We start from the raw sequence: 5,279 nt of genomic DNA on the forward strand, positions 1-5,279 counted from the left end.
GCTAAGTGAAAGAAGCCAGATGGTGAGGGACAAATACCATATAATCTCATGTTTAACAGGAACCTAATCAACAAAAGAAAAAACAAGCAAAATATAAGCAAGACATTGAAATTAAGAACAATCTGACAGTAACCAGTGGGGAGGTGGGAGGGGTCAATGGGAGGAAGGGTTTTCAGGAACTATAAAGTACACATGGACAAAACTAAGAAGGGTTGTAGAAGTAAGGAAGGGAGGTGGGTTTGGCTGGGGTGGGGGGAGTGGAGGGGTAAATGCAGGTTTATCTTTTTAAGGCAGGTTAGTAAGAAGTTAGCAATAATCCTTGGCAAATGAAATGGGGGAATTGAGACAGATAGCTGAACTGGGTCAGTAATTTATAGCCAAATGCAAAATCTCACCAGAGTGAAAAGCCTCAAGTGCTTAAGAATTAATAAATATCTACTGGACCTTCCATCAGGGTGGTCTTCCCTCATCTGGAATGTTGCTGGTCATGTAATTTCAAACTTCTATCTTGGAAGCAACCAATTAGTGGAGACCACAACTATGAAAAGGCACACCTGAAAAAAAAAACTGATCAATATCTTATTGAGATTGTCCTTGAGACCTCATATAAATCTTTACTTTCTCAAAGTAGATACAACTCCTTGACACAAAGGAACCAGTGTGTACTTTTCTTCCTCTTTATTATTAACAGAACATTTGTATTTTTTATTAAAGGGTTTAACTACCCCATAATTCCACTAATTTACAATGACTTGGTAATGTGCAAATACTTCAGACAGAAGAAACATGGTTGTTCCTGATGAATTTTCTAATAATAAACTCTCATGATATTTGATTTTAAAATATATGAACTGATTAGACATTCTTAGTAATTTAAAATAAAATGGTAACATTAGGGCAATTTAAACACTGGTATGAATTTATGAGTCAATTTAAGGTCAGTGACTGTAGAGATTTATTTTAAAAATCTGGGGTCAAAAAATTTTTAGGAAGCAGCCTTTGTACATTTGAAGATCAAGGGCTAAAAACCCATTATTGATGGATACCATTAAATAATGATGTACAAGCTTCATCACACATCTGTTTCACAAACAGCATGTGTCTAAAATTGTACATTTCTTTATAAGTAAATATCACGGTATTACTAACTATAGAGAAACCACCAGAATGAGTTCCAAAACATGTTAACTCTCATAAGGCATTCCTGAGCTCTATCTTAAGGCATCATTTTTATCTTGCAGCTTTAAGAACATCTTCTTTGCTTTAATTGGTTTTATATCTTCACTTTCAACTTCTTCATAATTGACACAATCTCTTTGAGTGACAATTTTTTTTTCAATTGTCTCCACCAAAGTCTCATATCTTCTAGCCATTTCTTCATCTGACACATCAAACTCTACTGTTTCATCTCCAAACTCTTCTACTTTGTTCTTAAAATTCATCTGAATCATAAAATTTTCAACCTCAGCATTAAATCCTTTGAATGGCATTTCTCCATAGAGGAGATCTTCACATAACAAGAAATTCTGTTCTATTACAAAACTCTTTGTCTTTAAGCTCTGGCAAATTCAAGTACCAGAACTCTTCACTAATAGTTTTTTTTTTTCTTACTCTTTTAGTTGTTTGTTGGTTTGTGAATCCAATCTTCTTTCCACAAACTTCATGAGCAGCAAATTCTTGGACAACTTAGTCTTGCACTCTGCAACCATGTTAGCTTCCACTGGGTCCCACTCTCTGCCACAACATGAGTTCAACATGAGTTCTACATCTATTCAAATATCCTTTTCAAGTAAATTTTCTTTCTTCTAAACTTTAACAGATCTTCAAGAGACTTGCAACCAGCGGAGCAAGGGGCAACAACAACTCATCCTGGAGAACCTCCTGAACTTGTTCCCAAGACCCCTTTTCTGTGATTCTGCTATAAGCAGGGAGCATCCCCTCCTATCCTCACATATTTCCCGAAGTGTTTGAAGAGAGCCACAGCAGACCCACTCAGTCTTTCTTCCACTGGTTTTATTTTAGTCCCATCCATATTTCTTGCCCCCAGCTTAATGAACATACTCTCAGTATCACCTGGACTTGTGTTGTGAAATTCTTCTTGAACTAACCCAAGAACTCACATACTATCAGCTGGCTTTAGGCCATTTTGCTCTGGGCCTGGCCCTTTTTTTTGTGACATTTTGAAATTCAGAAGAAATGTTATTGCAAAAGAAAAAAATGGATGTGTGTGTTCTTAAGAGAGGTTAAAAGTAAATAGTTTCTCCTAACAAATTGGTTGAGAGGGAGAAAAAAGGGACAAAATAATAACATCACGGAAAGTTGTGGAAGGTTATTGGAATACAGATATTGAGGAAGTGATTTCATCTATAAATACTACAATTTAATTATGTGAATGTCCTTACACCGTAGCTCAACAAGGACTACTAACTAATTTAATTTAAATGGAAACTGAATTGGCTCTAAAACAGAGCCCTCCATACCTGTTGCTGAAGCAGAGGAAATGTATTTATGAAACTCCACAGATGGAGCTTTCAGATGGTGATTTTAATTTACAGCATTGTGTTCTTACAGCCTGAAATGAAGTTAACCTAAAGTTCAGAACTTCTAAGTGTAGAACTAGTAAAAATCAGATTAATAATAAATAATTAATTGCAGATGGGCCATAATAAATGAGGTCCCATCTCATGGTGAGAATGTTTATACTGAAGAAGTGTGTAGTGTTCCCTCAAACTATAAGTAAATGCTATACAAGATGAATAAAGAGAAATGAGACAGATGGCTAAACTTAGTCTGTGATAACTTATAGGTTACAAATGATCCAGAATGTTTTTCTTAATAAAGGCCTGTGAAACTGACTGCCTCTAATTTATCTGCTTTTCTTTTTTTAGTACATTTGCTTTGATTTCCATGCACTGTTGAAATCTTGCTGCATCACCAATCATACTATTATTCAGCAAGACAAACATGACCACTAAATCTTCCTAAAAGTCCCACCTAGCACTTGACACAATGTTATCTGACCAAAACATTTGTCACCAATGTATTGTTTAGAGTATTTTAGAACTGAAATGGGAAGGTTTGGACAAAAAACTGACCACTTTCTCAACCAGACAAGCTCAGGAAAGGCCTGCATGGTGGGACTCACAAACTCAGAGACCTGAAGTAACCACATAGAATGGCCTGAAATTAAAAAAAAAATTAACTCAAAGTGAGGCATGGTGGGCAGTCATGTCCTAGGCCAGAAGCTCTTTAGATAATGGCCAGTCTTTACCTTAACTGAGCCTGTTTATTGTCTTCTTGCATCTACCACTGACATAACTTTAAAATGTCATGACAATTTATGTTTTTGCAGACCCCTCACTTCAAAACAGACAATAAAAACCTTTCATTGTTATTGTTATTACATTCATTATTAACTGCTAACTGTCCTGAACAAATAATATTAAAAGGACAAATGCTGCCTCAGTTCCCCTCCCTGCCCCAAGAGCTTGGTCTGATGTCAATGAGGGGTAAGACTCCTCACAGGAGGGGGCAACCTAAGCCAGACTGTTTTACCTAGGAGGCCTTCATGGAAGGACTCAGGGGGCTGCAAGAGATAACAATGGGCTCTTGCCCCCCCAGCTTTGACAAAGCCCAAGGCCCCATGTTCTCTGGGAGAAGCGCTTCCTGGCTCTAATCCTCTTAAGCCTGAATACCTGATGGGGACAGGTGCAGCTACTTGTTTGGCTAGAGCTTGCCCTGGGGGAAAATCTGGCATCACAAAGACTTGCTGATAAACCTGTGAAATCTGCTCTGCTAAGAGTGCTTTCATTCATATGATTAGTGTCTGAGAGGAAATGAGTATGTCTCCCAAAGTTTCTAAACTCTCTTCCTGACAGACACTCACTCAGACTGAAACCCTCAGACCTCTTTGAAATGTTATCTACTGTTTGATCCTTGCCGCCCTGTATGCTTGTGTATTACAACCCAATAAAAGGCTATGGAGAAAGGCACTCAGGGTGTTTTTTCTCCTTGGAGAAACTGGCCACTGCTGGCCTCTGTCTCCCCGGAGAAACTGGCCACAGCCCACGCCTCCATCCCCAAACAGATCCAGCCTGTCTCGGCCATATTTACTCACTCACGTGTGTCCGTGGCACCGGGGGACCTCAGGAAAGAGGTAGCACAACATGTGGCGCTTGGAACAGGGACTGGACTCAGACCTTCTTCAAACCAGAGTCCTAGAGCCAAGCCACGCCACGCCACGCCACGCCACGCCACACCAGGAATAAAAAGGTAATAGAATAAGAATTCTCATCCCTGGTGGTCAGGGGGGACCCACAAGGTCACTTTCACATCTGGTGCCTTCAAACCAGGGGCCTTGAGCCACAGGCCGCCAAGGACACATACCTAAGTGGATGGAAATTCACCCCTCAGAGGGGTCAGGGCATCTGCGGAAAAAGCAGGCCCTGGGCGTGTTAGAAAATAGCGAAAGGATACTTTTTACCACATCTTGAATCTCCCCTGCACTCCCCGGCATAATACTCAGGACGGTCCATCTCACATTAATCTTGGGGCTCGGCGTGTAAGCACATATCCAGCGCTCTGGGCCCTCTCAGCTGTATAAGTGAACCCAAAACTCAGAAAAGGATTTCTTTGATTGGAAAAGTGCGTGCACCCGGAGCAAGGGTTGCGCGGCTCCCTCCTCTCAGCACCCGGGTGGCGGGCGGGCCAGGAGGGGGGCTATCTCCTCAGGTCAAGGGCCAGGAAAATTTGAATTGCCTGAGGGCCCGGCCCCCTCACTGTGCAACCCATCCGTGCATGCGACCCTGAGAGCAGACCTGTTGCAGACCTGAGAGCTAAGAAGTGGTGTCCGCGCCCCAGGCTGACTTTGGTGCCTCAGCCACAGCAGTGAATGTGCGCAGGTAATGACAGCACGAACCACCTCACGCGCAACTTGCACACCATTTGCTACCAAAGAGGTTTAGAACACTGACCAACCGAGGGCGCACTGGACTGGGCAGCACTGGCAGCCACTGTAGGCCTGCGCCAGCTCTGTTTCATAGCAAAAGGTAAGATTTCAGTGAGCGGGCGGGGCTGGTAGTATTGATGCTGGTTTTCTAAGCGCCACGGGTGTGAGGAATTTTTAGTTTTAAGATATTTGCCAATAGAGACCTTACAATCCAACTGGTCTGGAAATTGTAAAACAGTCTCTTAATACTTTTAAAAATCTCTTTAACAAACAATAAAGGGGGAGTCATGAGACTTCCCCCCCAAATTTAATTTTATTGGCCATGTTTACC

General features: G+C 41.3%; 1 pseudogene; it reads right to left on the reverse strand.

Annotated features, from left to right (window-relative positions):
* Nucleotides 1-1,211: 1,211 nt before the first annotated feature.
* Nucleotides 1,212-1,709, reverse strand: LOC128625914 (M-phase phosphoprotein 6-like; annotated as a pseudogene).
* Between the last annotated feature and the right edge of the window lie 3,570 nt (nt 1,710-5,279).

The sequence above is a fragment of the Artibeus jamaicensis genome, unplaced genomic scaffold (genome assembly GCF_021234435.1).
Source record: "Artibeus jamaicensis isolate MK-2021 breed Jamaican fruit bat unplaced genomic scaffold, CSHL_Jam_final scaffold_11, whole genome shotgun sequence".
NCBI classification, from domain to species: domain Eukaryota; kingdom Metazoa; phylum Chordata; class Mammalia; order Chiroptera; family Phyllostomidae; genus Artibeus; species Artibeus jamaicensis.